The sequence below is a fragment of the Dasypus novemcinctus genome, chromosome 24 (genome assembly GCF_030445035.2).
Source record: "Dasypus novemcinctus isolate mDasNov1 chromosome 24, mDasNov1.1.hap2, whole genome shotgun sequence".
Classification (NCBI taxonomy): domain Eukaryota; kingdom Metazoa; phylum Chordata; class Mammalia; order Cingulata; family Dasypodidae; genus Dasypus; species Dasypus novemcinctus.
This window is the reverse complement of record NC_080696.1, coordinates 54745159-54766357: the sequence shown is the minus strand read 5'-3', so window position 1 is coordinate 54766357 and position 21199 is coordinate 54745159.

Genomic DNA, 21199 nt, shown 5'->3' with positions numbered 1-21199 from the left:
CGTGAACTGAAGGGTGCCAGCCCTGACCCTGGGACCCTCACTGCATGGATTGTTCCTGAGCTTGTAGGATGTAAGTCTGCTAGCAGCCGCCTGGTCTCCACATGGGAAGGGTTTGCCTGAAAATTGAGCTAATGCAGAGGAAGGCAGAGCCCCCTAAACAGACGTTGTGTTTGTTTTTTTTTTATGAAATCATATGAATTCCTGGATCCAGTCACTCCGAAGGCCAAATGAACCCTTGACTTTTCATTTAAGTGAACCTATAAATTCCTTCTTTGCAGGGTCAGTTTGATTTGGGGTTCTGTACCCTAAAACTGAAAGACTCCCTCTAGACACATTCGCTTGGGGACTTGAAGATGGGGGCTGTTTCTTATGCTCTTTGAGTCCCTTAGAAGATTTAGCACAATGCTTGACCCTTAAATGTGCTCAGTAACTGTTTGCTGGTATGGTATTATTTGTTAAATAATCATTATCCTTTCTTCCTAGCTAACAGAACCCTCATTTTTCAGAGAGGGAATGTGCTTCGCCTGAACAACAGGTCATGATTGATTTAAGCCAATTGTGACAATCATATATCTAAATTCCCAGACTACCTTAGAGTTAGGAATGGCCCCATAACTTTTTTCTGCCAAATGATACCTAAAGGAAGTATGATGTGGAGCTTTCTGGAAAAGGTTTTGCACCTTTGATAAAAGAGATGACTACACTAAGACTGGTCTTTTCTCCTTTTTACCATGAACATAGATGTAATACCTGGAGCTACAGGAGCAGCCATCTTGTGACCATGAGGCAAAAATCAAACAAACAAACCAACAAAAACACAAAACATCAAAATGGTAGGGAAGGCAAAGTGGAAAGACAGAAAGGAGAAAACACCTGGGCTCCCCACATCATTTTTGAGCAGCTGTATCAACCTCAGTAATTCCCCACCTCTGAACACCTAGTGAGAAAGGCCATCTGTACCCCTGATCCACACCCCTGTTTGTTTAAGACACTGTTTGTCAGGTTTCTGCTCTCTGCAGCCCAGCCCAGCTCTAATGGATACAGGCAGTGACAGATTCCTGCTCTCTGTGTACGTACTTGACAGAGAAAAGCTTTTGTCTGGGATAAGTTTCTGGTCCTTAGTCAAGAAAAATATGTCCACATAGTGCATTTTATATGTATGGAACATACAGTCTGACTTTTCAACAAATGCGTTTATATGACGGACTCCACACATCTCCTTCGATCTGCACAATGAATGTATCTGTGAACATGTGCTAAGGTCACAGAAGCTTAATATTAAAACAGAACAAAATGAACTGCTGGATGAAAGGAGCAGATGTCACATGCAAGCAACTGATTGGTCCAACCTAAGTAACCTGTAGAACCCCAGCTGCAAGGGACTCTGGGGAATGTAGTTGGTAGCTTTCTAGGCTCTACAAATGGGAAGACAGCCTAGAAGGTGAGTGGAATGGATGCTAGCACCAGCACCATATCTACCACACAACCTTACTGCTCTAACCTTGGAAAAAGATGTATTTTCAATATAAAACATCTTTTAATTCAATGTTTAAGTACTTAGCGCAGCAAATTAGCAACAAGGCAGAAATTAAAAACCTCTACATTAAGAGGAAGAGGCTCAGATAGCTCTGATTTAAACTTGCAACCCTTATTCCAAAGGTTAAAAATTGCCAAAATTATTAATATAAAAGTGTCAATAAATCCTAATTGGTCATCAGGCTGGGGACATTTTCCTACATGTGACTGTTAGCCATATATTGGCCAGTGGCAAAGGGCTCATACTGGGTGGAATGATCCATTCAGACACCTCACTGTTGAATAGGGTACATGTGTGGGAAGCTTGTGTCAACAGAGGATGCCTGAGGACAGTAGACTCGATGGGTGAGAAACCTGGGCTTTCATAACCTCAGTGTAAGAATGAGGAAAACATCAGACAAGCCCAGCGGGGGCACATTCTATCGGAGACCTGGCCAGCAACCCTCAAGCTGCCAAGGCCACCAAATTCAAGTGAAGACTGAGAAACTGCCACAGGCCAGAGGAGACAGGGGGACCTGGTGACTAATGCAGTGTGGTTGCCTGGATGGGATTCTGGAACAGAAAGAGAACACAAGTGGAAACACTAGTGAAGTCCAAATAAAGTGTGGAGTTTAGTCAACAGCAGTGCACTGTGTGGGTTTCCTGTTGTTGCTGTAACCAATTACCACAAACATAATGGCTTGAGACGACACCAATTTAGTATCTTACATTTCTGGAGGTCAGCAGAGGAACATCAGTCTCACTGGCTAACACCAAGGTGTCCGTGGGGCAGGGTCCCTATGGAAGCTCCCTGCCTTTTGCAGCCTCCAGGGGTCACCTACATTCCTTAGCTCATGGCCGCTTCATCTTCAAAGCCAGCAGTGAAGCATCTTCTCTCTTCTCTGACCTCTGTTTCTGTTCCACCATCTTTCCTCTCTGACCCTAACTCTATGACCTTTGCAGCTACACTGGACCCATCTGCACCATCCAGAATAATCTCCCCATCTCAAGCTCCTTAATTTAATCACATCTTCAAAGTCTTAGGATGTGGCCATCTCTAGAGAACCACTATTCAGCCCACCCTATGTACCAATGTTGGTTTCTTAGTTGTGACAAATGTACCATGGTGATCTGAGAGGCTACCAGCTGGGGAAAGACTGGGGGAAGAGTGAAAAGAACCTTCTGTAATACCTTTGCAACTTTTCCACAAATATAAATTTCTTTCAAAATAAAAAGTTTAGTTAAAAAACAATTGGGATTTGAATAGCCACTTCAGCCTTTATTGCATGATCTTGGGCTAGTCCTTAAAATCCCGGTTCCTTTGTCCTTTTCTCTGTAAAATGGGCACCACATATCCATCTTGGTTAACTACCTGGAGGGAGATTTTGGCAAGTGGCCCAGGGCTACACCAATATTGTGCTTATTACAATTCTAGAACTTGAATAATCGGGCTGATAGCTGAGAGGTGGAATTGGTATTTAGGTAGGAAAAAAATGAAAATAAGACGACAGATGACAAGGAAAAATATGCCCAGATATGGCAGAATGACTGAGAAAGATGAGGCTAATTTGAGAAAGATGATGTCAGTGTTTAGAGATCCTGGTAAACAACCCACCATTCTAGAAGGCATATATGATTTGTTTTCACATCATAGTCATGGGAAACTAAAGTCTAGAAAGAAATTTGGTACTTCAGGGTTTAGTCCAATGGAAACTTCCTTCCATATACCTACTGGTCACCTCCAGACCAGCACCTCTGACCTGTCCAGGACCTCATTAGCTTCTTTCCTGATACCAACAACACCCCTTCTCCAAGAGGTGCTGGGCTACGTCCAGCCCTGCCTCCTCCGTCAATCTTCCCACCACACAGCAGCCAGATGCACCTTTGACTATGTTATTCCCTCCTTAAAATATCTCCCAGGAAATGCAAATCAAAGCTACAGCGAGATATCAATTCGTGCCTACTAGAATGGCCACTATTAAAAAGACAGAGAACTACAAGTGTTGCAGAGGATGTAGAGAGACAGGAACCCTTATTCACTGTTGGTGGGAATGCAGAATGGTACAGCCTCTGTGAAGAACTGTTTGGCAGTTCCTAAAGAAGTTGAATATAGATTCACCATGTGACCTGGCAATACCACTACTGGGTATATACCGAGAAGAACTGAGAGCAGTGACACAAACAGACATCTGCACACTGATGTTCAGAGCAGCATTGTTCATGAGTTCCAAAAGTTAAGGACAACCCAGGTGTCCATCAACTGATGAATGGATAAGCAAACTGGTGTATATGCACAATGGAATATTATACAGCTGTAAGAAGAAATGAAGTTGTAAAACATGACAACATGGATGAACCTGGAGGACATTATGTTGAATAAAGCAAGCCAGACACAAAAGGACAAATACTGTATGATTGCACTATTATGAACTAAATATATTGTATAACATCATGTAGTTAATGACTTGAATATGGGTGACCAGAAAGTAGAATGAGGTTAAAGAATGGAAAGCTGAGTGTTAACTTGTAAAGAATTGGTAAAAGTATGAATGTTAATCTTTGGAAATGAACAGAAAAGGTGAAAACCCAACCTAATGTTTATAACTAGCAATACTATTATGTGGATATGAAAGTAGTTTAAAGGGAAAGTGTAAGGTCATGTATATTAGTAAAAGGAAAGCTGAAACATGTAAATGGAACTGTATAGCATAGTAAAACCACATGTGAAATATGAATATGGGTAAAATTGCATATATAATACTGTATTTTTTTAAACTGAGTAAATGTATGTTAATACTACAAGATGTCAATATCAGACCAAAAAAAACCATTATACTAAGTGAAAGAAACCAGACAGTACTATTTATTGTATAATTCCACTTATATAAAATGTAAATATAAATCAATTTATAAAGATGAAATTAGATTAGTGGTTATATAGAGCTGGGAAGGATTGCTAAGGGGAGTGAAGTTTTTCTTTTTGGAGTAATGAATTTGTTCTAAAATTTTTGGGGTGATGAATGCATGACATTGTGATTATACTAAAAGCTATTGATTATACACATACACTTTGGATAGATCATATGCTATGTGAGTATATCTCAATAAAACTGCTTAATATGATATGATCCTATACATAGAAAGCCCTGAGAAGTCTACAGTAAAGCTTCTAGAACTTATGAAAGAGTTCAGTTAAGTCACATGTTACAAGATCAATGTGCAAAAATCAGTAGCATTTCTGTATACCAATAATGAGTAATCTGAGGTGGAAATCAGGAATCAAATACCATTCACAATAGTAAATTAAAAAATCAAATACCTAGGAATAAATTTAACTAAAGTGTAAAGAACTTATACACAGAAAACTACACAACACTGTTTGAGAAAATCAAAGAAGACCCAAATAAATGGAAGAATATTCCCTGTTCATGGATAGGAAGACTAAATATTATTAAGATGTCTATCCTACCAAAACTGATCTACAGATTCAATGCAATCTCAATAAAAACCAACACAGCATTCTTTTTTTTTTAGCATTAAAATATTTATTCGAAATCAGTCTTCCACATTACTGTATGAAACTGTAAATGAAAAAAGGGACAAAATTGAAAGACAAAATAACTTTAACTGTCCTATAAGTAGGAATGTAAAAGACAAAGAGTACATCTTTTAATCAAGGCTTATTTTATCTCCCTCTTTCTTTGATTCTGCTTATTGTAGGAAATCTGGAATATACAAAGTAGTATAATTGATTTACACATCAGGAAAAAGCAAATCAGTGTGTACATACTTCCCCTCTATTCTGTCTCTCATGTTATTCCAAAAACAACAAATATTGCAGTTTTGCAGGTTTGAACTCAGGTACCTGAGTTTTGAAAGATTTCTTCTGAACTTAATATACTAGTGTGGGTATTTTCAATATCATGAAATGTTCTTTTATATAGACTGAATAAGATTCTTTTGTATAGATGTACCAGATTCCTCTATGTGGAGGTATTATGATTTCTGTATGTGATTTCTGTATGTTTATGATTTAGACATTTGGGTTAAATGTCTTTAGTCTTATTTTGAAAATCAATTGTTGATCTGGATGCTGATTTTTCTTTTTCTTTTTTTTAGAATTGTATTTTACTTTTTTAAAAATTTTTATTTTATTTATTCATTTTTTTTAAAATATTACATTCAAAAAATATGAGGTCCCCATTCACCCCCACCATCCCCACCCCACCACTCCCCCCACAGTAACACTCTCCCCCATCATCATGACACATCCATTGCATCTGCTGAGTACATCTCAACACAGCATTCTTTAATGAACTAGAAAAACTAGCTATGAAATTTATTTGGAAAGGAAAGAGGCCCCAAATAGCAAAAGACATATTGAAAAACAAAAAAATGAAATTGGAGGAATCACACTACCTGACTTCAAAACATACTACAAAGCTGCAGTAGTGAAAACGGCATGGTATTGTCACAAGGATAGACACACTCATCAATGGAACTGAATTGAGAGTTTTAGTATAGATCCTCATATATACAGCCATATGGTATTCGACAAGGCCACCAAACCCTCTCAACAGGGAGAGAATGGCGTCTTCAACAAATGGTGCCTGGAGAACAGGATATCCATATGTAACAGAATGAAAGAGGATTACCATCTCACACCTTATACAAAAATCAACTCAAAATGGATCAAAGACCTAAATATAAGAGTCAAGACTGTAAAGACCTTGGAATCAATGTAGGGAAGCATCTACAGGACCTTGTAATAGGAAATGACTTCATGAACTTCACACCCAAAGCACAAGCAGCAAAAGAACAAATAGATAAATGGGACTTCCTCAAAATTAAAGCTTTCTGCACCTCAAAGGAGTTTGTCAAGGAAGTGAAAAGAGAACCTACACAATGGGAGAAAATATTTGGTGACCATATATCTGACAGGAGACTTATATCTTGCATATATGAAGAACTCCTATATCTTGAAAATAAAAAGACAAGCAGCCCATTTAAAAAATGGGAAAAAGATTTGAACAGACACTTCTCCAAAGAAGATATACAAATGACTAAAAAACACATGAAAAAATCCTCAAAATCACTAGCTATTAGGGAAATGCAAATCAAAACAACAATGAGATACCATCTTATATAAGACCGGCAACTATCAAAAAATCAGAAGACTACAATTGTTGGAGAGGATGTGGAGGAATGGGAACACTCATCCACTGCTGGTGGGAATGCAGAAAGATCCAGCCATTCTGGAGGATAGTTTGGCAGTTTCTTAACAACTAGCTATATATTTGCCATGTGACCCAGTGTAGAACTGAAAACAAGGACACAAACTGATACATGCACACCAATGTTCATAGCAGCACTATTCACTCTTGCTAAAAGTTGCAATCAACCCAAATGCCCACAACAGATGAATGGATAAATAAAATGTGGTATATACATACAATGGAATACTACTCAGCTGTAAGAACAAATACAGCACAAACACATGTGATAACATGGCTGAATCTTGAGAACCTTATGTTCAGTGAAGCAACCCAGGCATTGAAGGACAAATGCTACATGAACTCTGATATGAAACAAGTAAACCAAGCTGTCTCAGAAAGCTAGAGACTGGATGATAAAATTAAAGGAAGTTAGGGAGTAGAGGAAGGTTGCGAGCTGACATCTACATGGGTGAAATCTGTGATAAGCTGGAGATAAGTATTTGTACAGGAAAGGGATAAAATGGGGGCATAGGGATACCTTTGGAGGGGGCTTTGTGGGCTTGAGGGGGGTTAGGGATGGGAGGATGGGTCAGCTGGCCCAAGAAATTGTGGGGGGGTAGGGGAAACATTTAAACATAGGAGGTTGTCAGGTATGTGGTTGAAAATATAATGTAGAGAAAACTGTTTAGAAAATATAATACAGAAGGTTACCTGTTTAAGATGCTTTAAGGGGGGGCATCTGACACGGCATGCTTCTAGGGAGTAAGGGCTCATTTTGTCATAGTGGGTTATATCATTGGGTGGAGACCTATACAATGAGAGTGAAGGTATACCCACATCCTGGGGAGGACTGATGTTCTCAAACAGAGGGAATTGTATCTTTCGAGAGAATTGGTGGCTCCCAATGGGTTAGGGCAGTCAAGCATGTCAAGTCCTCAACATTGTTGCAAGTATCTCTGAATAGGGTCCTTCAAGTAATGAAGATTGATGGTCACGGTGGGCCCTGAGGGGAGGGGGAAAGAGGTATTGAACAGATGGAATCAGTGTAACTGTGGGGCAATGGAAGTGTTCCACAAGATCATGCAAAGATGGATATAGGACATGTTACACTACACCAAAAGTGTATAAAAGTCTAAAGACTAAAATGTAAACCATAATGTAAAACATAAGATAACTAAAAATTTAGAAAATGGTATAGTCTAAAATATAAACCATAATGTAAACCCAAACGGAACCATGTTTGAAAGCTATTGTTTCAATATCTGTATATCAGCTGCAGCAAATACAATATGAACATGTAAAAAGATATTTGCTGGGGAAGGGACAAAGGGTTTGATGTTGGATATGTGGGAGTTCCATATATTGTATATGTGAATTAATGTGATCTAAAACTTGTATGAAGACAAACTTAATAATTAGAAAAAAAAAAAAAAAAGAAAGGCTGTAGACAGGAAGAAATGGAAGAAACTGCCTTGCCACTGTACATACAGGGCAACACCTATAGCAGTGATGAAAGGCAAAATGTCAAAAACAAAGCTTTTTAATTTTTTCATTTTGTAATACCCCAATTTATTTTTCCTTTATTTAATTTTTCTAAATTACTAGGTATTCTATATCTAATCTTTAAACCCATCACTATAATCCATTTTACTATTAATGGAACCTGGCAATATTTTGGGCTTCCTTTTTGAAGAAGTTTTGGACTACAGAGAGGTTCAACTATGGTGGGGGAGGAGCACTTGTGTGGGGTGTTATTGGTGGGGGACACATGGTTGGGAGGGAGTTCTCCAGGGCATGTATACAGGGTACAGAGAAAGGTTTGGATATTTTCATAGTGGTTTCAGTTGGAAACAACAGCCGACAGAGTGCTGAGTTCCTAGCCAGGGGGGCTCGATCACATTCCCCAACGGAACAGCAACAATCCCCCAGATGCAAGGGCAAAGACCAACAAAGATGGATGGCACAGCAATGAGCCCTTGATTTTTTTTGTCTTTATTTTTTTAATGTTACATTAAAAAAATATGAGGTCCCCATATACTCCCCACCCCCCTCACCCCACTCCTCCACCTGTAACAACAACCTCCTCCATCATTATGAGACATTCATTGCATTTGATGAATACATCTCTGAGCACTGCTGCACCTCATGGTCAATGGTCCACACCATAGCCCACGCTCTCCCACAGTCCACCCATTGGGCCATGGGAGGGCATACAATGTCTGGTAACTGTCCCTGCAGCACCACCCAGGACATCTCCAACCCCCGAAAATGCCCCCACATCACATCTCTTCCTCCCACTCCCTACCCCAGCAGCCACCATGGCCACTTTCTCCACACCAATGCCACATTTTCTTCAATTACTAATCACAATAGTTCATGAATAGAATATCAGTAAGTCCACTCTAATCCATACTCTATTCCTCCATCCTGTGGACCCTAGAATGGCCATGTCCACTCCACATCTATGTCAAGAGGGGGCTTAGATTCCACATGGATGCTGGATGCAATTCTCCAGCTTTCAGTTGTAGGCACTCTTGGCTCCCTGGTGTGGTGGTTGAGCTTCTTCACCTCCATGTTAACTGAGTGGGGTAAGTCCAATAAACCAGAGTGTAGGAGCTGCAAGTCTGTTGAGGCCCAGGGCCTGGCTATCACATGGTCAGTCCAGAGAGTCAGGTCCCCTGGTATACACTAAACCCCAGCACCAACTACAGATCCGGTAAAAGTAACAGGAGAGGCTTGTGGACAAAGATCACATCTGAGTCCAGCTCCATCACACAGAAACACAAGCTCCAAAGTAGGGCCATCTGACATGGCACTGAACTCCAACTGCCATGACCATAGTACCTGTGGGTCTCTGCAGCACTCAGAAGAACCAATACCTGGGGTTGCATCTACTTTTATCTATCTCTGGGACTCTGCTGAGGTGTGCATAAGGGCACCCCTTCTGATAACCTCCTGGCTCTTTTTGGAGACTCATAGCCATATAAACTCATTCATCCTTTCCATATCCCCCTTTTATTTAGGTCAAAAAGCATTTTTAACTCCTAGTCTTATATGTAGACTGAGATATTCTGCTGGTCCGAGTTGACCCTTTTATTCAAGGTCATTTTCTAGTTACATCATCAGCTGGTACTTGGTAGTAATCCCTTGGTGCTAGGGAGGCTCATCGCTGGGAGTCCTGTCCCACGCTGGGGGGAAGGCATCACATTTACATTCTGAGTTTGGCTTCGAGACTGGCCACATTTGAGCAACATGGAGACCCCTTGATATTGATGGCTCCAATTATGAGCCTGTGTGCCTGAAATATGAACTAGGCCTAGAGCTGCGGGGTACCTAAGAGTTACCTCCTGAGAGACTCCATGTTGCTCAAATGTGGCCACTCTCTAAACCAAACTCGGTATGTAGATGCATTGCCGTCCCCCCAGCGTGGACATGACTTCCAGAGATAAGCCTCCCTGGCACCGAGGAATTACTACCAAGCACCAGCTGATATGTAACTAGAAAAAGACCTTGAATAAAGGAGTCAACTCAGACCAGCAGAATATCTCAGCCTACATGTAATATCAGATGTTAAAAACTCTTTTTGACTTTGGATAAAAGGGGGAAATGGAAAGGACAAGTGAGTTTATGTGGCTATGAATCTCCAAAAAAGAGTTGGGAGGTCATCAGAGGGGTGATGCTTATGCATGCCTCAGCAGGGTACCAGAGACAACCAAGGTAGATGGAAACCCAGGTGCTGGTTCTCCTGAAGGCTGCAGGGACCCACAGGTTCTATGGTCATGGCAGATGGCTCTGGAGTTCAGGGCCATGTCAGTTGGCCCTAGTTTGGAGTTTGGGTTCCTGAGTGTGATGGAGTTGGACTCAGATATGACCTTTCTATATATGCCTCTTCTGTTACTTTTACTGGATCTGGTTGGCATTTGGGTTGTTGTATACTCAGGAGACCTGAATCTCTGGACTGTCCATGTGACAACCAGGCGCTGGGCCTCAGCGGACTTGCAGCTTCTACCCTCTGGTTTATTGGACTTATCCTGGTCAGTTGACAGGGAGGTGAAGAGGGTCAACCACCACACCAGGGAGCCAAGAGTGCCTACAGCTGCAGGCACGAGAATTACATCCATAATCCATGTGGAATCTAAGCCCCCTCTTGATGTAGAGGGGGACTGGACATAACCATCCCAGGGTCCACAGGATGGAGGAATAGAGTATGGATTAGAGTGGACTTACTGGTGTACTGCTAGGGAACAATTGTGATTAGTAAGGGAAGAAATTGTAGCAGTGATGTAGAGAGGGTGGCCAAGGTAGCTGCTGATGGTCGGGAGAGGGAAGAAGAGATATGGTATGGGACATTTTCAGGATTTGGAGTTGTCCTGGGTGGTGCTGCAAGGGTGGATGCTGGACGTTGTGCGTCCTGCCATGGCCCAGTGGTAGACTGGGGGAGAGTGCGGACTACAATGTGGACCACTGTCCATGTGGTGCAGTGGTGCTCCAGAAGGTATTCACCAGATGCAGTGGATGTGTGTGATAATGGAAGAGGTTGTTGATGTGGCTGGGGTGGGGGGTATATGGGGACCTCATTTTTTTTAATGTAACATTTAAAAGAAAATAAAGAAAAAGTGAAATCTGACAATCCTGAAATCTTTGTAAAAATAATTTAAATGTTGGATTAAATTTCTGTTTCTGGTTGGAGTCTAGGATTTTCTGCTTCCTTTTGTGGTCATTTACTATGACAATTTGCTCAATACATGTTAAAGAGACGTCATGTTCAACAAGAAGGTTTTTATAAACTAATTTCTGTAATGGCATTGGATCAGGTGTAATAAGGAAATTTCGAAGTTGCTGTAAAAAAACTGCTTAATAAATAAATATGCAAGAATAGCTAGAAATAGCAGCTAGGTATAGCAGGGGGAACATAGAGAGAGGGTAAGAGGGGAGGAATTTTCTAGTTTGTTTTTTGTTTATTAGTATTATTACTGAAATAATGGAAAATGCTCTAATAACGATCGATGTGATAAATGCACAACTATGTGATTATACCAAATACCAGTGAGTATATACTTTGGATGAACTGTATGCTTTATTAATATGTATCCATAAAGTTGATCTGTTTGAAAAAATACCTCCAGGGCTTCCACCTGACTCCACCTCCATCTCGACTTCACCATTGTTTTGCCCTGCTGGTCTCTCCAATCTCACCCTCTGATGCTCATGCTCCATCACAGTTTACTGTCCAGTTAACCCTCTGCCTCTGAGCAGCTGCCCCTGCTCAGTCCTCAAGACTGAGCCCAGGGAATCCTGCTCCAGGAAGCCTTCCTTGAACCCCATGTATGGGTCAGTCACCTCCACTGGGCTCCCAGAGCAGCTGGTATTTATAGATATCTTGTCACTAATTAAGCAACCTATGCATAATGTTTATTTACCTCTCTCTTTAAAGCTCAGCCCCGCCCCCTGCCAGCCCGGGACAGTGGTTTGCTTGTCTCTGGAATAGTTGCTCACTGGGTGTCAGACCCAGGGCAGAGCACTGAGTCGTCCTCCTGACCCCTGAAGCAGGTGATATTGTTTTTCCCATTCCACAGGTGAGACTTGGAAGCTCAGAGAGGTTAGGGGTCACACTCAACACTGTACAGCTGCTAAAGGGCAAAGACGCAGGAAGCAGACCCGAGGCACTGGCAGATCCCCAGCCATCGCTTGCTGAGTCAAACGGCGATTCCGGGAGTGAATAGGCAGAATGGCCATGCTCAGAGCAGCCCCTTGCTGAGAGCAACCCTGGAGCGAAGAGGCCCTGGAGGGAGGAGGCCCTGGAGGGAGGAGGCCCTGGAGGGAGGAGGCCCTGGAGGGAGGAGGCCCTGGGAGGGCTCTTCACTCTGTGGTCCCCAGAATCCTGCCCCTGCCCCCTACAACTGCCCATTTGTCCCAGTGGGTCATGCTGCCCTTTATGCTTTGAACACCCCGCTCATGGGTCCCCAGACAGCAGGTGAACCTTTAAGAGGTGGCCCCATGGGGTGTGCATAGGTGGGAAGGAGCAGTGTCTATGCCTTACTCACACCTTCTTGCTATGAGTTGTACCTTTGAAACAATACAGGGTGGTGGGGGGCCCAGAGACAAAGTTGCTTTAAGCAGCCAGGACCATAAGTAAGTATTAGTCAATACTCTTGCCATTAAATTGAATTTGTGAACCTAAGTAACAATCAAATCCAAAATTAACAGCTTCAGGAATGGCTGAATCAAGTGATGGCATCAGAGGTCCACCTTTCACTCCTTCCCTCCCAACTGTCAACTCTGTGTTGCCTTCCTTCTCAGGCAGTCTCTCCTCCAGATAGAAACTCCTGGTTTCCATCTTGCCCATTCAGCCAATTTATAGTAGGACAACTTCTCTTTTGTAATAATTCCCTAGAAAGTCCCCAAACTAAATCCTCCTGGCCTGACTTGGGTTTCCTGTCCATATCTGAATCATCAAGATGATTTGGGCCGAGACTATACTGAGCACCGCTCAAGCTGAGGATAAGGGAGTTTCATTCCCACCCAAAAAGCACAAACCATGTGCATCAGTAAGACCCCAAAGGAATCGAGGAAAATCACAATTGATCCCCCTGCAGTACTGAGCCCATTTCAGGGACTCTGTGTCTAATTCCAGACTTAGAGACTCGCATGACAGGACCCTAAGAGCCCCCAGAATGTAAGACCCAGGGCACCCACTGGCCATCTTCCACTCACCTTCTCCCATGTCCAGGGCAGATGATATCAGGATTCCAAGATGGGGGAGGGAACAGGCTGTAAAAGTAATCTGCTATTAAGCCCAGTGTGGCACTGAGTGTGGTGGTCTTTGAAAGATAAAACCAACCCTAGTCCTTTGGAGATAGCAGCCACTTTCCAATTGCACTGATAAAAGAAAAGGAAGGATTGAAGTAAAGTGACATTTACTTGCTAGGAGAAGCATACCTCTTTCCTGCTCAAAAACCATTTCAGGAGCTGGGGAAGGGGGGGATGTTGGCACCTGCCTCCCCCCACAGCTGTTAGGCTGTGGGGAGCATCTGGCCTTGGTGGTCCACCCAGCCTTGGTGACCAGGGGTCCAGCCCCCCTCCTTCAGGTTCTGAGGTGCCAAGCCCCTCCCCCCAACCCCCCATCCGTGGCTCTGCTACTGGCAAGTTTAAATACCAGACTGTTTCAGCTCAGAAATGTAGAAATTAAGAAAGGAAACGCAGGGCAGTGGGTAGGAAAGAAGTGGGATGAATCATTTTTGGACCACTGCCTCACCCGAAGGCCTGCGCAGGGTTTATTTTGGTCATCACCCTCACTTGATGAGAGGCAGTTTCACGTAGGAGGAAGAGTTTGGAGTTGAAAAGAGTTGGGGAGTTCAAATACTAGCTGCACTGCTGGTTGGAAAGAGGCCTCAGGCCACACGCCTCGCCTCTCTGAGTCTTGGGGTCCTCACCCATAAGGCGAGCTCAGACCCTCTCACGGGGTCACTCTGCAGGGGGAGGGACAGAGGCACGGCCGGGGGTGGTGCCGTGATGGGAGAGGCACCGAGCCAGCGCCGCTCCTCCTTCCTCCTTTTTCTCTCCTCGTAAGGTGGGTCCACACCGGGCTGCGGCTCCATGGGCATCACTCCCCGCAGGGCACTGCCCTGAACCCCAAACGCCTCGTCCTGGCACCCCAGGTCTGCCCTCCGGGCTCCTGCCCACCCCTCATCCCGGCCTCCGATGCCCACTCCAGCCCACGCTCTACCCTCGCTCCTGAATCCTGGAGCTCTCGGCCACCTCAAGGCCATGGTGCTCGCTGTCCCCTCCCTCTCTGGCTCTGGCCCCTCCCAGCGCCAGCTCCTTCTCAAAATTCGGTCCCTGCCCAAATGTCTCCTCCCTGGGGAGGCCTGCCCTGAGCAGCACAGTGAATGTGGCTGCCGGCGTCTTAGTCACTTACTGGCCCATTTACCTCTTTGATCTCATTCCTCTATTTACTGTCTCCCATGCCTAGCGGAATACAAATGCTAGGAGGCCGGGGGTCTGCCATCTTGTTTATCTCGGTGCCTTTAGTGCCTAATGCCACGGCTGGCATGGAACAGGCATGCAAACATTTGGAGAGAGGAGGAGGGAGAGAAAAATAAAGGAAGAAAAGGAGAAGGGGTAGAAGAAAGAAGAGAGGGGAAGGAGGAAGGAAAACAGAAGGAAAGAGAGAAGAAGGGAGGGAGGGAGAAAGAGAAGGAGGAAAGGGAAGAGGGAGGGAGGAGGGAGGGAAGAGGGAGGAAAGAGGGAGGGAGGGGGAGGGGAGGGGGGAAGGGAGGGGAGGGAGATGGTCTCCTCCCCCATCCCCTGCTCTGGAGCTCACACGCCCCACGGCCTTGTGTCTTGGTTCTCTTCACTCTCCTCCCTTGCTCACACTCTCTCTTGCTCACATACACTCTCTCGCTCACACACACTCTCTTGCTCACACTCACTCTCTCGCTCACACACTCCCTCGCTCACACACAGACCCTCCACTGGACTCCAACATTTGGTCTAGTCCTGAATGTCGCATGTCACCATTAGTCCTTCCTTCTCGGGGTCATGAAGGCCACCCTCTTCACAGACACCCTCTCACATCACTGCTCAAGAGGTGACAGGCATATTATTCCCCCCTTGTTCGCACCTGCCTGTCCACACGCCCCTTTCTGGTACCAGAACACTAGCGTGCAATGGCGAGCCACCCCTGCCCCATACTCAGCCCCTGCAGGTCAGTGTTAGGCATGGGCAGGTGACCAGACCTGGCCAATGAGAACTTAGCATTTCTCTGGCCACAGTGATTGGTTAGGAATGGTCATATGATGAGCTGGGGCTGCAGATGTTCAATCTCAGGACTTCTACTGCAACTATTAGCAAAGAGGCTCTCTCTTTCTGTTGGTGATGGAAAACTAGGCAGATCAAAGCCAGGAGCTGACAGCCACCTTGCCACAGTGTGGAGAGAGCCTGCCTGAGAATGCAGCCAATGCAGAGGACAGCAGAGCCCAGGGATGGAGAGACAGATTCCTGAGGACATCATTTGAGCACCCAGATCCAGCTGTACCTGAAGCAGACAGCACTTTCAAAAAATTTCATTGATTCAAGCCAATACATTCCTTTTTGCACTTAAGACAGTTTGACGTGGATTTGTCGCTTGCCTCTAAAATTGTTCTGACTCATTAAGAAAGCATTCATCAGTAGCTAGCTAGTCAAGACGTGTGAGCAGGGAGTCAGTAGGTGCAGAATGGAGTGGGGAACGTTAGTCATGGAGAGAGGGGCAACGTTGCCCACCTTTCCAACTCTGCAGCAGGCAGGGCCTGTGCCCGGCCCACCACCATCTTTCTGTCTCCTGGCAGATGAATGACAACACTCTCCACTAGAAAGAGGAGAAAGCAGGCAGGACTCTGGACAGGCTAGCCTGGAGGGCCACCAGGACTTTGTTCAGGGACAGTGATGTCTTGGGAGGAAGAGGAGCTCCTCCCCTGCACACCTGCCTGCTGGCTTTGAGGACCCTGCTCCCCCCACTCCAAGACCAGGCACCTTGAAATCTTCCCAGGCAGAAAATAAATCTGAGGCACTAGTCATATCTTTGGAGGAAAAAGATTCCCTCAGCCTTCTTTAAGGTGCAAAACATTTCCAAAGTGCAGGATGCTGCCCACTTGCCATCTGTTCCCAGGCCCGTATCCGGCACACATCCTGGGTGCTGTGTGCATCAAAATGGTGCCTGGGTGGCCAGCGGGGGCCTGTTCCAGCTCGTGCCAACAGACAAGCGCTCACCTGAGCCTCCAGGAGGAAACAGTTCCAGAAGAGCAGCTCTGCAGGTGAGCGGCCCGGCTCCCGCCAGGCTCGCTTCCAAAGCAGCAGCCCAGCTGGGGAAGCGAGGCTCGAACAAGCCCAGTCAGGGTGACAGGTGTCAGCCTCTCGGCAAGAGTGACGTGCTCTGGCTCTCCTGGGACCTTGGACCCTAGGTAGACAGTCAGTTCCATCCCCTGCTTCTGACGCCTGGGTGGGGCCTGGCGGTTTGGCGATCAGGCTGGAATTTGCTTGGCTCTCGACTCCTCTTCCTGGTTGCAGCTTCGCTGAAGCTCAACAGGTGGCCCGGAGGGGGTGGGGGGTGGTTGAGGAGAAGGGCTGCACTGGCCTGGAGAGAAGAAGGGGTTTCATAGGCACAGAGCTGGAGCTGCCTCTCAGCCCCACAGCTTGGCTCGTTTTGGGGACGTCTATGCCGAGATGCCCTCTCCTCTACCTCCCAATACATACCTGTGCCTCTCCTCTGAGCTCCAGACCCAGGTGGCCACACCCAGCTGAACACCTCCACTGAGACACCCCACAGTCACTGCACACTCAACACCTCCATCTCTCCATTCCTGTGGGACCCCAGGAAGTGGAAGGAGCTGGATCTCCTTCCACCTCACTGGCCCAAGTGCTCAGCCCAGAATGGACTGCTGCAGCCAGGGGGATGTTATGCTTTGATTACCTGAGGCTTCCGTCACATGCTTCACCCCTTTGGTGGAGTCCCATAGGTTATATCCTCAGATACTAAGGTGCTGTTACCAGAAGGACGGTGAGTGAGTGCTGGGGATAAAAGCAAGGGTTGCCCGCTGCACGTGGCGATGGATGGCAAGAAACACAAAGAGAGTCAGTCCCATCAAACCAAAACAGTTCTAAAGGCCACCTTGTTTGGGGCCTGTTCTCCTACTGTCAGTGACCCTTCCAACTGGCCTTTTAAGGAAAACACCTGTTCTCCTCTCTGCGCCCCTTTTACCAAAGCCAGGTGATCTGTGTGAACTGCTTTGTCCCTTGCTGGTCACCCTGCCCATTCACAACAGCAGAATAATTACTTCAAGGGGATGTTTAAACTTGACAGGCACTGATGGCCTGAAGAACTCGTGTGGGGACTTGGTCATAGCTTGTCTCATCTTATTTAGATTCATAGCCATGTGTCTCATTTTTCAATGAGACTGCAAGTTCCATGAGGTAAGAGTCATGTCCCATGAATTCCACAAACAATTATTAACTACCCAGGATGTCCTGGACACGAGCTAGAAGCTGTGGACCCAGAGGATGATAAAAAAGGCCACTGGCCTCTCCAAAGCAGACATGAAAGCAGATCATTGCACCCATAAAAGCGTACCATGACAGGATGTTTCCAGTTGTAACCCAAACAGGCTGGAGCAATACAGGGGATTCCTTTTAGGCAAATAGAAGTTTCAATTAAGATCAAGCTTCAGGATGAATGATCCAGAAACTTAACAATACCATCCACGACCCAGGTTTTTTTCCCAGCTCACCCATCGCCCATTGCACAATATCCTTGGTGTGGCTGATGCCAGTTCTAAAGGCCACACCTTTCCTCTTTCACCTCCAATGGGACAGCGAGCGTTGGTCCAAAGAAGATGCACCCAAGGCACCTTCTTGCCTGGAAGCCAATGAGTGGGCTGGAAAATGGATCATGCAGAACCCTGTGAGCCAATCAGGTCTGCTACAGGGCCAAGGGGGTGGAACCCACTCTCCCCAAAGCCCTTGGGTTAGAGAGGGGAAGGGAATTCTGAGAAGAGAGAGGAGGGCAGAAGGAAGGAATTGTTGGTGGGGCCCACTGTGTATGTGCAAAAGTGAGCACCACGAGCCCCCCTGGGCTGATACCGGAAGCCTCTACCCCTGTATCCGCCACTGGCCTGGACTTGTGATGTGCACTAACTTTTGCTTCATGGTCCTAGTAATATCAGTACTTAACGTTCAGGGAGCACTTTCTAGGGCCAGCCACGATGGTGCCACGCACCTGCCATCCAATCGCTCTGCTTAACCAGTCTTTGGAAACGTGGTTATTTCCATTTTGCAGGTTAGGAAACGGAGGCCTGGAGAAGCAAAGTGACCTGTCCAAAGATGAGGCTCTGAACTTAAAGGTCAAGATGGCGCCCCTTGTCCTCCGTCCCCAGGTGTCACTGCGGCTCGTGTCCCGCCGACATGCCCTGTGCTGGGCTGGGGGATGGGCTTCCTGCTGCCGAAAGGCATCGGGTAGGCAGGAAACAGAAGCTGCATCTGCATCCCGTATCACATTTGCTGTTAAAACAATCCCATCTGCTTCACAAGGGATACCTCCAGAATGCTTTGCAAATCCCCAAATTGGCAATCCCTGCTACTGTATTTAATTTCCCCCTAAACTGCAGGAAAGGGTAACAGGAAAACGTCAGTGTCCCCTTCAGGCACTGAATTCTACTATGAAAATAAACTCAACACTATGTTACATTGCATTATTACCATAACATGAACTGTGAATTTTTAGAATCTGCAAATCAATACCAGTTGTCAACTTTCTCCAGGCAGGGAGGGCCGCATGTGTCACCAAGAAGGCAAACCATTACCATTCCAGGATAGCTTCTGTGTGCACGGCTGTGCTCTGTGCAGGAGCGGGGCCAGGCAGCAACAACTCGGTGGAGCTAGGGGCCACCCCCACGGGCCGCGAGGCCGTCTAACTGGCTACCTTCACTTGCACCTGCCCACCCACCAGAGGCAGGACTTTGTCACTCTGGCCTTAGAAAAACTCTCAGCTTCTCCAGCCTCATCTGGGTCCACACCTTCTCCTCCGGGGGGCAAGTGATTCCAAGGAGCCCTCCTGTTTCCCAGCAAGTCCCTTCCTCTGCTGGGTGAGGACCAGGGAGGAGCGAGGGCAGGTGTGGGAGGCAACGGGCGAGGAGCACGGGGCAGGCGGCCACCTGCCAGAGCGGGCACCTGCCCTGGAAGCTCTTCAAAGCCTTTGGCCTGCTGGCCCCCACTTGCTCTCCTCTCAGCTTGGTGAATGAGATGCCGGCCGCCTCTGCTGGTCGGGTCTGCCCCACTCCGCTGCACTCCGGGAGCCCTTCCGCAGCCTGGCCCACAGGGTTTTTAGTTTCCTCCTTGTCCTGGCTTCACTCCATTGCTGGACTGTGGGCTCCTTGAAGGCCAAGGCTCTTCCTGATTCATCTCTGGGGTCCCGTGGTGACCCAGGAGGAGCCCCTTAGCAGAGCCAGAAGGTAAACGCAGGGGAAATGCACTCTGGGACACTGGTTTCAGGAGCCACCCAGGAGCGGGGTGACCTTGGACATGTCACTCAGTTCTCCTGAGCCTCATCCACAAAGTGGGAGCAAAAGCAGCACCTGCTCCCTGGTGGGCACGCTCCCTATTCTCTGCTATGAACGGTCGCATTTGCTCACTTTTCGATAAAGGACAGTGTAGACCTCAAGCCCCTGTCCAATCAGCCATCCGGAAATCCCTCCTGTCCCCAAGTTCCGTAGCTGCCACAGGCCCTTCTTATTAAGATCCTGGGAGGATTTAATGAGGTAAGGCGTGTACAGTGCTTAGCACAGTCTGGACGTAGAAGCCAGCTTAAGCCCTAATTTTATTATGACTTGATGTCCATCTTGCAAAGCCTCTGTGCCTCGGTCACCTCATCTGTACAATGAAGATAAATAATAACACAAACCTCCAAGAGTGAGGATTAAATAGGCTGTTATCACCCAAAACTTAGAGTAGTACTTGGATCATATAAAAAGACTCAGTAAATGTTGGCTGTTAAGTAACTAGTTACATACTGAAATGATGAAATATTGAGAGGCAGAGTGGCCTGGTTAAAAAAAAAAAGTGATCTATAATTTCAGGTAATCTATGTCCAGGTTTTGCCACTTATTAGCTCTGACCTTAGAAAAGGTCTCCACCCTCTAGACTGAGCCTCAGTTTCTGATCCAAGTGGGAGTAATGACTTGTCACTTCCAAGGGCGCTGAGCAGCTTCACTGCAATTATACTGAAAGTGTCTCCCATGGCTCCTGAACTGTGGCTGGCCCTCAGTTAATGAAATCTGCAAATAAAAGCTCCCAGGATCGTCACAAACTTAATGTCCTTACATTCAAGAGTCAGATATGAGAGACCCCTCTCCCCTGAAAGTAACTTACTCCTCTTTTTAAGAGGATAGTGCCTTGCATGGACCCAGAACCCGAGAGCAGCAGGGTCAAGGCTGAAGGCCTTTCATGGCCTTTCTCCTAAAAACAAAAGAAAGTTCTGTCAGTTTTACCTTTCCTCTCTTCCTCTACCCTCCAAAGACTCATGTCTGATTGATTATGGGGCCTTTTCTTTATTGATTAGGACCATCAGGCAGGGGAAGGAGAGGTCCACTGGGTTATGTTGGAAAAGGACAGACCCACCGGGGTGGGGGAAAGAATGGAATTGGGGAGGGAGGGGAAGGGTTGGAAAACAGAAGTGCCCAGGACGGTTGGATTCAAGAAAGGTTTATTTCTTTGTCTGGTTTTATTTGAATGTGGGAGATGAAGAGAAAACAACTTCGTGGCCACTATCAAATACTGAAGAAAGAAGAATTGGGGAAGAACTTTTAAAAAGAAGTTTGGCTGTGCATTATGAATGGGTTCCTTTTTTGTATGGTAGTCAAAAGACTCCGAATAAGACTGAAATTATTTTAAATTAGTTCATGATTGCTAAACTTTTTTTTTTTTGACTATGTGCAAGG